At 42.0% G+C, this 13,733-nt stretch overlaps 1 protein-coding gene across 1 annotated transcript in view; it reads left to right on the forward strand.

Annotated features, from left to right (window-relative positions):
* Positions 1–13,733, forward strand: part of LOC135883982 (phosphatidylinositol-binding clathrin assembly protein-like) — a 50,560-nt gene that overhangs the window by 2,585 nt on the left and 34,242 nt on the right. The gene's annotated exons all lie outside the window — the stretch shown is intronic.

The following is a 13,733-nucleotide window of genomic DNA, read 5'->3' on the forward strand; positions in this document are numbered from 1 at the left end:
AAATGACATTGAATTATTTGACTCAAATAGAAGTTTAAAGAAACATGATCAAAGCCAAGATTTTATTTTTTTTTCCATTTTTTAAGTATATGGAAGTCAATATGGGAAAAATTAAGGAAGGAAAAAGTTACAAAATATTTGCCGCTTGATTAATCAAACAGTTAAAATTTACAATCTGTAGAGTATACAAGTTTTAAATGTCATATAGGAATGGGGAATAGCACTGCAATAGCACAGCTAATGAAAATTGTACTATACATTGCAAAATTCGGCCCTGATCCTGCAGTCCAATCTGCACAGGCAGATTTTTGTGCTGTGTAGACCCTCTTTGACTCATTGGACCATTCTGCTTGCACGAAGTCTGCCTAGATCTGATTGCAGTCACACTGATGAGCAACCCTGTGGTAACAAATTAGAGTATGTAGGGAGAAGAAGTCCAATATTTTCTGATTCATATTTCAAAGGAACTCTTAAACAATAGTGAGTAAAACAGTGGCTTTTTCTTAAAATGTTCAATACCTTGACACTTCAAGATGCTTGGTAATACCGCTGTTTTACGTGAGTGATCCATATTAGGCTCAGCAGCCTATAAAGTATACAGTTTCCCCATACTAATATCCTGTAACCAGGGGGAAATTTATAACATCAAAATATACCTTTGTATATGTTCTCATATCATTAGAAGTATTCTAGGGGGTCTCTAGGGGGTTAAATTTTGGATTATTTCTTACCTTGTATGCCAAGCTTTTTTTTACTTTTACAATATATTTTAGTGCGTTCTTTGCATATCAGTACTCTTGGACATTTCTGGTTTTGTCTGAATGCATTTTGGCATAAGAGAAGAGGGTGTAATTTTTTGTCACAAGAGTAGAAGATGACTATGCAGTAAAATATGTAGTAGTGCCAATTAAATATGTAATCCAATTTTGGTTCCTGTTGAGCCAGCACCTATTTTTAAATGCTCTTTTGTTCTGCCCATGGGGTCACAGTCTGGTATTTTTGCACCAGTCTGTAATACCTTCTTGATTGATCCTCTGCATTTACTCATAAAGGGTGTGTATCGTCATTTTTACAGGAAGGAATATATGCACACAGCTAGTGCTTTAATTTCATTTTTGTACATGGGGTAGGGTGGGGCCCTGAGATAGTTAATACAAGGGCAAAGGGATATTCTTCTCAGACCCCCAACCTCACATAATCTTTCAAGAAGGATGGGGGAAGGGAATTCAAAGAGTTTAATGGAAGGTTTTATGTCTGTATTCTAGTTTCCAATCCATGGAAGAGCTTCGATGGACATCTTTCATTGACGTTTTCTAAGTTTTGAGTGCTTGACTCTGCAACCTTAATGTTCTTTTAAAATAGTTAGTGTATGTAATAATAAATATTGAAGGTGATTGCATCAAAACTGCAATGGGTTAAAGTGTTTTTATGGCATCAAGCCTGCTAAATTTGGTGTGTGTTTCAGTGGACTTTGTCTAAAGAGGTAAAGATTAGAAACTAGGGATGAGACTTCAAAAACCGCTAAACTTTGTCCTAACAAATCAATACTGAGTGCTTTTGACAATCCCACCCTAAATGTAGGATAGATGGTGATATCCATTACATAGTTCACTTGTTTAGACTTAAAAAAGCAACAGAGGGTCCTGTGGCACCTTTAAGACTAACAGAAGTATTGGGAGCATAAGCTTTCGTGGGTAAGAACCTCACTTCTTCAGATGCAAGTAATGGAAATCTCCAGAGGCAGGTAGCATCTTTCCATTACTTGCATCTGAAGAAGTGAGGTTCTTACCCACGAAAGCTTATGCTCCCAATACTTCTGTTAGTTTTAAAGGTGCCACAGGACCCTCTGTTGCTTTTTACAGATTGAGACTAACACGGCTACCCCTCTGATACTTGTTTAGACTTGTGAGGCAGGGGGAAATCCCCTGTTTCAATTTTTATAACTGATTCAAAATATCACAATAATCTAACTTGATTGTCATATTTATGACCAGACTAATTTGTGAAGTGGAATAAAAATACCTAATGGCTTTTATAGTTCAGTTTATCAGTTTAATCCTGATTTTATCTGAACTCTAAGGAGGGAGATGAGATAATGTTATATGTAATGTGAAATGATTTGAAACTGAAAATTGTTTCCTTCACCTACTTTCTGTGTTTCAGTTTTTAATAATAGAACCTATTCTGTATCAATGTATCGAAACAGAATAGTGGACAGATTGAACTTTGTGACAGTGTATTACTAGTAGAGACAGGAATAACAGGTACATATGCAGTGAAATATCTTGATGTTTTGAATGCGCTAAAAATGTTACAAAAGTTCAGCCAAGGATTTGAAAGGGATTTAAAGACTCGGTAGTGAAAAATAACCATCTTTCAACTCACTTTATTAAAGAGTTTGGAGTGTCCATTTCTTATAAGATGGAACAAAAATTGAGCAAATATAGTTTGTGCCCTGAACATTTTATTAAAGAGAACTTCAGTGAAGACTGACAGGCGCTTGTTTAACTTCTGTTTTGCATCTCCTATTGATTGGAATGCTTTCCAATCAGTTGTGCTTTCAAGTTGGTCAACAGTTGGTGAAGGGACAAGAGATAAGAATTGTCTGTGCAACAGTTGGAATCTACTTTTTAAGGCTTTTTGAAACAGTTTTCTTTATTGGCAAAATTGATTTGTCTAAAAGATTTTAATTGCAGAGAATATATTAATTTGACTTTTTTAAAACTGATCATTTTAGTGATAAACTTGTGGGCTTTTTGAAACCAGTCATTTTAAGTTGTGAATTTACAGTTGATTATGATTTTGTTTTTTATAGACCTGATTACTCAGAATATTGCAATGTCACCACAGGCCAAGTTTAAGAGAGCACTAATGCTCTTTTGTGTAAACCTTACATACCAACAAATCTTCTTTAAGTTGGTTAAAATAGAAGATCTTTGCTTGTAACTGATTGTAAAACTTTTTTACAAACTGATTGTAAAGCTTTGTAATTCTTAAAGTAAGCTTGATATATCTATTCAATAACTAGATTCAGTGCTTAATTCAAAAATAACTTTTCCTGTCACTTTGGTGTCAATATGCATTACAAAATGGTATAGAGTACTTATTTGGCTAACTCCTTCATTGCAAGGTATTCAAACTTAGAGGAACTAAATCAACCTGATAACATTTTAGTTTCTTAAAACATTGATCAAATGCATTTAAAAAATAATTACATGATCACATACTATTTTTTCCATAAGACACCTTCCTCATTCAGCGCACAGGATGGATGGTGCTCATTGAATTAGCATCCATTTAATATTTTGTTTTATCATCTTGGTTCAATGTGTGGCCCCATGCCTTATTTACAACACACTATTCAAATTGTGCTCTGAAGATAGAATTATTAATTTCCTCATGGTTTTTAATGCTATTCATCACTATAGTATCTAAGTGCTTCACAAATATTAATGAATTTATTTTCACAACGCCTTTGTGAGATGAGGAAATATTATCCCTATTTTACAGATTGGGAATTGGGGGACATGAGATTAATATCTTGGATTATAAACTCTTTGAACCGTCTTGTCCTGAATTTATACAGAACCTAGCACAATGGAGTCCTGGGCCATGATTAGAGTTCCTAGATGCTATAGTAAATCAAATAATAAATATGTCCACTGTTTTAGGTGCCAAATTTGAAATGCTTAGGCCTTGATTTTTCAGTATGTTTAGCATTATCTAGCTATTTATATGTTCAAAGCACAGCTCACATTGGCATCAGTTGCTGCTGTAAGTGCTTGGCATTTCTGCAGATCAGATTATCAAGTTGGGCACCCAGAAAATGAAGAACACAACTACAGCGACCTTTGAAAAGGAACTCCGTGGCAGAGGCAGGGATAGAATCCCATTCTCCAGAGCAGCGTTCAACACTGCCTTAGCTGTGAGATTGTCCTCTCTTCCTGCAGTCTCCAGCCTCATTCACTATGAATCTTCCAATTTCTGCTACAAATGAGGCAGAGGTCCTATAAACCCTTTGCTGCACAACACTGATTGATCACTGGAGAATGGGCCATGGCATGCAATGAATGAGCTGGATTAGGTAGAAAAAATAGCATGTGATCATGTAACTAAAGACTGCATCATCATTCACGTGCACAAGGGGACTGAATTAAGGTTATGCAGACAACTTTAATTCTGGCACTTCCTAATTTTTGAGTTCTTGGCTTTGCAACTTTGATAATGTTCTTTTTAATGTATTTTTCTGTGTGTATAATTATAGCCAGGTTAGGGGACAACCATATGTAACTAGATCTCCTGATTCACCTGCATTTTTAGAGCAAACAAAGTTGAAGTGGGAACTGAGGGTGTGCTGTTCCTAATATTTAAAATGTAAAAAGCAGCAGTTTGTATTTGTTTCAGCCTTTCCCTCTAACTTCTTTTGATAGTAACACAGATGAAATACTCAATAGGTTGCCTTTAGGTAGTTGTCTATGATCCTGCAATTCCTAGATGTTATGAGGATCCCTCTCTCTGTTCATGCTTCGTCCCTAAAATGTCACAAGTTTGCCAACCTTCACTCTACTCCCAGCCCCTACAAAGAGAGAATTAAGAAGAAAATGTCTCTTTATATAGCAGCACTGTTAAGCCTGTGAACCAGACAAACTTTTTTCAGGTCTTTGTTACAGAGATAACTATAAGTACAACTCGAGGGTTGCCCATATGTTGAGTCCCGTGTCCCCCCCCCACAGGGATGTCTTCTCTACAGAATTAATTCAAACTCGAACTAACCTGGCTTCTGTCCACATGCACGCAACCATCTGGTCTGAAAATAGTGGTGAGTTACACCCAAGGTAGCTGGTCAGTCCTGGCATGTGGGCTAACACCCAGGTGCTACTTACGCTTGGGCTGGTAACTTGGCCACTTTACTGAGAGGATGCAGGGTAAACCACTCTAGTGCAGATAGTCCTCTCGTGCCTTCCCAGAATTCCACTATGTGCCCAGAAGGACAAACTCTCACACAATTCACTGGGAAAAAAATCAGTGGCTCAGCTTACTGCAGTGCCAAGAACAATGGAATGTGCCCCCAGAAGTCCTAGAGCCTTCACAGGTGAGAACAGCACCACGGTGGCCACTTACAGCTAGGCCCAGGTCCCGATTGGCTGAATTAACTTCACATATAGACGTACCCTCAAACCCTTAACTTGAGTGTGGTAGTGCTTTTGGTCTTGTCTACGTGGTGTAGCAATATGCACCAGAAAGGTGTAAATTGTAGAGCTCTCTAACTGCCCTGTGTAGACCCTGCTGACATGCTCTGAAAGATACCCAGAACACCGTGATGTAGTAACATTTGGAACAGTACTACTTCAATGCACGCTAGGAACCTTTCAGACCATTTCAGCATGGTCTATGCAGGGCAGTTAGAGTGCTCTACAATTTACACCACTCTAGTGTGCATTGCTGGACTCTGTACACAAGCCCTTTAACTCTAGTTGACTGTCAGGGCTATAGGGTACAGCTCAAGGGCATGGCTACACTTGCGAGTTAGAGCGCATTAAAGCAGCCCCATGCGCTCTAACTCACGACGTGTCCACACTGGCAAGGCACGTAGAGTGCTCTGACTCTGTGGCTGGAGCACTCCTGGTAATCCACCTCCGTGAGAGGCATAACGCTTGGTGTGCCCTGGCTCAAGCGTCGCAGTGCCAGTGTGGACGCCCTAGTCTGTTAATGCGCTCTGATCGGCGTCCAGAAGTGTCCCACAGTGCCTGTTCTAGCCACTCTGGTCATCACTTAGAACTCTACTGCCCTGGCCTCAGGTGACCAACCGTCAGACCCATCCTTTAAATTCTCTGGGAATTTTGAAAATCCCCTTCCTGTTTGCTCAGCAAGGCGTGGCGTGCCCTCAGCGCAACTTTGTAAGTGACCATGCCTCCACGCGCCAGGCGATCCCCAGTATGGAGCAATGGCAAGGTGCTGGACCTAATCTGTGTTTGGGGGAAGGAAGCTGTTCAGTCGCAGCTGCACTCCAGCCGTAGAAATTACGATACCTTTGGGCAGATATCAAAGGACATGATGGAAAGGGGCCATGACCGGGACGTACTTCAGTGCAGGGTTAAAGTGAAGGAGCTGCAGAATGCCTACCGCAAAGCCCGTGAGGCAAACCGCTACTCCGGTGCTGCCCCTGCGACCTGCCATTTCTACAAAGAGCTGGATGCAATACTGGGGGGCGACCCCACTTCCACTCCGAGTACCACCATGGACAATTCAGAGCCCAGTTCAACAAGGCAGGAGGAGGAGGAAGATACCCCGGCGTCCCTAGATGCATGCAGCCAAGAGCTATTCTCAAGCTGGGAGGAAGGTAGCCAGTCGCAGCGGCCGGTGCTTGGGGAAGGACAAACACCAGAGGATGTGCCTGGTAAGCGGCTTTTATTTTGGGAAGGAAGTTATTCGGTGCGGGCTCTTGGGGTGAGGAGGGTTAGGGCTGCGGAATAGGGCGTTGATGTAATCTCTTCAAAGGTCTAATCCAGAAGCTGTGCGATGCGCTTGCGCAGTTTCCTTGGGAGCGGTACTGTACTCCTTGTCCCAGTCAGGCTAACATGTTCGCGCCACTTCTGCAGTGAGGGGTGGGTGACCCATTGCTGCATACAAGCAAGCTGCGTATGGACCAGGGTGGAAGCCGCATTGTAGTAGAAGACCCTCCCTTGCTTCCCAGGTCACCCTCAGCAGCAAGATATCTTCCAGGACAAACTCCTGTGGAAAATGTGGGGACAGTGTTCAGTATAGGGGGCTCCCTGCATCTGTTAGCTCTCCCCAAGGCGCAGAAACCCAGAGGACAGTACGGCAGTAAAACAATCAGTCCCCCTCGACCCTGTGCTTCCTCACCATTTTGAGGCTCCTGTGGGTTATGTGCACTAGCTTTGGGACAGGCAAATTTTGCTATTGTGTAGACTGTGCTTGTCTTTAAGTATGGGCGAATCATTGCTCTGTCTGGTGTGAACAATGCTGTCTCTGTTAAGTGTTGCATTTTGCCTTTACAGATGCAACCTTGAGATCTCGGCCGTCCATGTTATCACAGGCCAAAAGACTCCAAAGAATTAGGAAGAGGCCATGTAGAAGCAAAGAAAACATGCTGCATGAAATAGTGCAGCAGTCCCTTCATGAAAATCAAAAAGCGCAGGAGTGGAGGGAAAATGAAAGGAGGTTCCGCCAGCAGAATGCAGAGCACCGGCACCAAAGCACAGAGCGGCTGATAAGCATTATGGAGCGCCAAGCAGACTCGATCCAGGCACTCGTAGCCATGCAGGCGGAGCACTACTGCGCCTGCCCCCCCCCCCTGCAGCCCTTGTCCCAAAACTCTTTCCTTTGTGCCCCCCATCTCACCTCCAACCCACTTTCCCCAACATCCGGGTTCTTATCGCCACCAGCTGCCTCCAACACCTGTAGCTTCACCACCCACCCCTGTAAACTACGACCCTTACCCACTGCACTCAACCCCCATCACCATGCATTTTATCCAGCCTGAACTGCAGCACTCATTGCACAGCACTCCAGACAGGAAGGCTGAGTATGAGAACAGGACGTACGCAAATCTGTGATTGAATCGTTCCCCACCCCACCCCCTTGCCCTTTCTGTTTCCCAAGCAGTTGTTTCTTTTCAATAAATGAATTTTCTTTTAAATAAATGGCTTTTTTGGCTTTGAAAACATTCTTTATTATTGCATTGAGTAAAAGATACCTTAGCCCAGGAAAGCAACAGGCACTGCAAGTCAGTGTAGCAAGCACAGATTCCTACTAACATTGGAACCACTGCACTTCACTCCCGTGCAGGGCACCAAACATTGCTGGTGGCTATCAGCCTCAGATTGCTCCCTCAAGGCATCCCTAATCCTTGCAGCCCTGTGCTGGGCCCCTCTAATAGCCCTGCTCTCTGGCTGTTCAAATTCAGCATCCAGGTGTTGAACCTCTGAATTCCATGCCTGAGTGAATCTTTCACCCTTCCCTTGACAAATGTTATGGAGGGTATAGCACGCGGATATAACCCCGGGGATGTTGTCATCAGCCAGGTCCAGCTTCTCAACAGAGAGCACCAGCGGCCCTTTAAATGGCCAAAAGCACACTCCACAATCATTCTGCACCGACTCAGCCTGTTGTTGAACCGCTCCTTGCTGCTGTCAAGGCTCCCTGTGTAGGGTTTCATGAGCCATGGCATTAAAGGGTAAGCAGGGTCTCCAAGGATCACAGTGGGCATTTCGACTTCCCCTATGGTGATCTTCTGGTCTGGGGAAAAAAGTCCCTGCTTGCAGCTTCCTGAACAGGCCAATGTTCCTAAAGATGCGTGTGTCATGCACTTTTCTGGGCCATCCTGCGTTAATGTCAATGAAACGCCCATGGTAATCCACAAGCGCCTGGAGAACCATAGAGAAATACCCCTTCCGATTAACGTACTCGGAGGCTAGGTGGGCTGGTGCCAGATTGGAATATGCATCCCATCTATCACCCCTCCGCAGCTAGGGGAAGCCAGCCACAATGTCATGCATGTTACCCAGAGTCACAGTTCTTCTGAGCAGGATGCGATTAATGGCCCTGCAAACTTGCATCAATACGATTCCAACGGTTGACTTTACCACTCCAAACTGGTTAGAGACCGATCGGTAGCTGTCTGGAGTTGCCAGCTTCCAGATTGCAATAGCCACCCGCTTCTCCACCGGCAGGGCAGCTCTCAATCTCGTGTCTTTGCGCTGCAAGGTGGGGGCGAGCTCATCACGCAGTCCCATGAAAGTGGCTTTTCTCATCCGAAAGTTCTGCAGCCACTGCTCGTCATCCCAGACTTGCATGATGATTTGATCCCACCACTCAGTGCTTGTTTCCCGAGCCCAAAAGCAGCGTTCCACGGTGGTGAGCATGTCCATGAATGCCACAAGCAATCTCTTGTCACATGCGTTATGCGAGTCGATATTGTCAGACTCCTCACTGTCAGTTTGTAGCTTAAGGAGTAACTCGACTGCCAAACGTGACGTACTGGCGAGACCCATCAGCATATTCCTCAGCACTTTGGGACCTATTCCCGCAGAATGAAAGGGAAGACAGAGCGCGCAGTACAAAAAACGTTGAAAGATGGCGCCAAATGTGGACGGAAGCACAGGGATGCATCCCGGGGCGTTGGGACAGGACCCAGAATGCCCCATCCACCCACCCCCTTCCCACAAGCCACAGCACCAGAATGGGAAGAGGTGCTCTGTGGGATAGCTGCCCATAATGCACCGCTACCAATGCCGCTGCAAGTGTCGCAAATGTGGCCACGCCAGTGCGCTTGCAGCTGACAGTGTGGACACATTACAGCGCTTTCCCTACTGCGCTCTCTGAGGGCTGGTTTAACTCGCAGCGCTCTACATCTGCAAGTGTAGCCATGCCCCAAGTTAGTACAACTCATCAGCTTCTAACACAGTCATTCTGTAGAACTCGGATGTTATTTCACAGTGTGGCCACTCCTCTGAGTGAGGCTAGTTTAAGAGGAGTTAACTTGTGTAAATAGCCTCAGATTAATATGATGTGAGTTGAACACACAGTGATTCAGTCACACTGCAATAGCAACTTCCTTGTATATTTCTAAAATACAATCCAATTCTTACAGCTTTGGGAGAAGATAGTGATCTATATTTTAAAAAGGAAAACTGGAAAATTACTTTACTTTCCGGGTAATCTAAAACCAGTTTACTTGTTTCCACAGCCCCAGGGGTTCTTTCTCCCTGAATTTTAAGTTCTTAATTAAACCCATGTTGAATAATTGGAGAATCTGACTTGAACTCAGAAAAGTAAAACAAAATCACAGTTAGGGCTAAGCTTCTTTTTAAATGTCCTCATTGTGCTTGAGTGTTGTAGTTTGTAGATCATACAGGTTTGGAAATACCTAAAATGAGTTGATACAGTGATTATAAGAGTAGCTTAGTCTTAATCAACAAAGTAAAGAAATCTCAAATTGAACTTGCTGCATGACTTTCTGATCTAATAATCACAGTTTTCATAAAGGGCCATCTCTGGACCTCTGGCTGTAATCATTAATACAATTGAAGAAACACTGGTCTTGGTCAGTATTTGGCTGAGAAATCTCTAATGAAAACCCTATGTTTGTCAGAAAGTAGTGTTTGTTATTCATTGCGTAGCTGTCTGATTTCAAATGAGATGTGCTGATATTTCAGATGTTATAAAATGAATGTCCTGAATATTTTGTAGGCCATTAAAGATCCCATGGCCCTCTTTATATGGTGTTAATCTTGGTGTCTTGGCCAAATTCTAGTGTGGTTAATTTTCAGCCTGACTATATGCCCCTTCAATTTTGATGGGATGTGGTATTCTTCCAGTCTAAAACTGTTTAGCGTTGCTGTTATAACAGTTTCTAAATTCCATTCCAGAAATAGCATTTCACTCTTGGTGGAAGTGATGCCTGTGTTTGTGGTTTGTAAAACACACTGTGATGAAAGGTGCTATATAAATGAAAAGTGATATTGGAGAACTAACATCTTTTACCCGATGTTTCATTCCTTTTGTAACCTACAACATTTTATAATATTTACTCCTATATTAGAATTGTTTCTACCTGTTGGTCTGTCTCACTGCGCATGCATACTCAGCAACTGTTATAGGTAGGTGGGTGATGGCATATAGAGTATGTTAACAATAGTAGACTATCACAGGCCTGCACAACTTGAGGTGTGGTTTTGGTAATATTTTTTTCTCTTCTAGTTTTTTTTCCCTTTCAGTAACAAGTTCAATTATTTAACATTTCTCTGAAAACAACCTTTTTATAGACCTATCTATTCTGGAAGAAGTCAGTCAGTTTTTTAAAATCATAAAAACCGCAACAGTTCTTTATAAAAGTATTTACCAGATTCCTAATGGAAGATAACTAATATTTCACAATAATAACTATGCTAGAGCAGCAGGAGTTCAGCTAAAGGACAGCAGAATCTGGCTAATGGGTAACTAAGACAATTAATACCTTGAATTTAGAGATCTAAAAAAAGTGAGCTACAGTAGTCACAGGTTTGTTTTTGGTTACAACATATTGCATACAAGAATAAACATAGCTGTGGAATGAATCTAACCTTAAATTACTCAGATTATTATTTGTACATTAAAGTGTTCTTAAAATCTTATTAAGGGACGTCTTATGTCAAATTTAAGTTTAGTGAAAGCAAGCTTTTAGCCTATAGAGCACACTATTTCCATGAGCTCCCTTTTTATTAAATATTCCAGTAGAAAGATTTATAAAAAAAATTCCTCAGTTGTCATCTAATACAACACCACAGTGTCTGGATTGCAGTGTATGAGAACCTGAAAGTGAAATTGTCTAGAAAATGAATATGTAAGACAAATTTTGGTAGATAGAATGATGTACAAATTCTAGAGCCCGAACTTGGAAGCTAAGGGCTTAATCTCAGTTAAATCAACTCCCACTGCCTTCATTGGGTCTAAGATTGTACCCTTGGTTTGATCATGTAAGATTCTTGAGTACCCATAACTCAGTTTTGCCGTTAACTTTATTGGGTCTATGATTTCACTTCTAAGATCCCTGCTCACGTGAAAAATACTATTGTATCCTTAGTCACCACTGTGGGCGAGCCCCCATCATGTGACGAAAATGCATCCCAAGGCGGTAGGTTTGCAGGATGCCTCACTTGTTCAAAAGTGTGGCTGGCTACTCATCATAGAAATGTAGGGTTGGAAGGGACTTTGAGAGTTCATGTAGTCCAGCCCCTGTGCCGAGGCAGGACCAAATATACCTAGACCACCCTTGACAGGTGTTTGGAGGTTTTTAATAACCAGTTAGACAGTGCTGGGGATTCCACAACCTCCCTGAGGCTACGTCCTCACTACGGGGGGGGAGGGGTGTCGATTTAAGATTCGACGTATCGGAGCCGACTTACCCCGCTGTGAGGACGGCGGCAAATCGACCTCCGCGGCTCCCCCGTCGACGGCGCTTACTCTTACCTCCGCTGGTGGAGTAGAAGCGTCAATTCGGGGACCGATTGTCGCGTCCCGACGAGACGCGATAATTCGATCCCCGAGAGATCGATTTCTACCTGCCGATTCGGGCGGGTAGTGTAGACCTGCCCTTAGTAACCTACTCCAGAGCATAATTATCCTTATAGTTAGAAAGTTTTTCCTAATATCTAACCTAAATCTCTCTTGCTGCAGATTAAGCCAATTACCTCTTCTCCTATCTTTATTAGATGTGGAGAACAACTGATCACTCACTTCTTTATAACAGTCCTTTACATATTTCAAGACTTATATGGTGCCCCCCCCCCCCAGTCTTCTGTTCTCAGAACTATGCTTGTCCAGTTTTTTTAACGTTTCCTCGGGTCAGGTTTTTCTAAACACTTTATCACTTTTGTTGCTCTCCTCTGGACTGTGTCCAGTTTGTCCACATCTTTCCTGGAATGTGGTGCCCAAAACTGGACACAGTACTCCAGGTGAGATCTCACCAGTGCTGAATAGAACAGGAAGGCTGCCTCCTGTATCTTACATGAGACTCCAGTTAAAACACCCCAGAATATTAGCTTTTTTTTTTTTTTTTTTTTTTTTGCAACTGCATCACATTGTTGGCTCATTCAGTTGGTGATCCACTGTGAACCCTCAAGACCCTCTTCTAGAGTACTGCTTTCTAGCTAGTTATTCCCCATTTTGTAGTTGGGCATTTGTTTTTTCTGTCTTAAGTGTAGAACTCTGCACTTACCTTTATTGAATTTCCTCTTGATGATTTCAGACCAATTCTCCAATTTGTCAAGGTCATTTTGAATTCTAACACTGTCCTCCAAAGTACTTGCAACCCTTCCAAGTTGGTATCATCTACAAATTTTATAAGTATATTCTCCACTTCATTCTCCAAGTTATTAATGAAAATATTGAATAGTATTGGATCAGGACAGACCCCTACGCGACCCCCTCGATACAGCCTCTCATTTTGACAGCAAACCATTCATAACCATTTGAGCACAGTTTTTCAACCAGTTGTGCACCCCCTGACAGTAATTTCATTTAAACCACATTTCACTAGTTCGTTTGAGAGCATCATATGGGACCATGCCTTACTAAACTGAATATATCCTGTCTACTGCTTTCCACCCGTCCACTGGGTCAGTAACCTTATCAAAGAAGAAATTTAGGTTGGTTTGTCATTTGTTCTTGACAAATCCGTGTTGCCTTTTACTTATCATCCTGTCAGTGCTTACTAGTCTTAGTAGAGAGAACTGTAAACATTTTTATTCTTAGTATCTTAGTATTGTTATTGAGCTTCATTTCTGGAATAAAAGATAATGGACACATTTTAAAAGCTCCTAAGTACCATTGATTTTCATTTCATTATTATTGCTACTTGCTAGAAGACTGATTTTGTTTTGTGTGCCAAAGAATAAAGCTGTTATCTGAGTTCAAAGAACACAGATTAAGACATTCAAGTGACTTTTATTGGGGAAGTAATGAAATAAATACCATTGTGATGGCAAGTTGCACAAATGAATTCTTTATCATATCCGTAATGGACATGGGTATACAAGTGATGGTGATACCTCAAGTGTTCAGGTTTTTTAGTGGTCCAAGCATCTTTTGTTACATATATTGGTAGATTCCTATTTTCGGAGACTTAAAATCTTATGGGGGTGGAAAACCCTAGGATTAAAGTTTGAATTTAATATAAATATTTTATAATGTCACCAGGAGGAGTGGGGGAATCTTGTGTGGTTTTTAAAAAT

Source organism: Emys orbicularis, chromosome 9 (genome assembly GCF_028017835.1).
Source record: "Emys orbicularis isolate rEmyOrb1 chromosome 9, rEmyOrb1.hap1, whole genome shotgun sequence".
Lineage (NCBI taxonomy): Eukaryota > Metazoa > Chordata > Testudines > Emydidae > Emys > Emys orbicularis.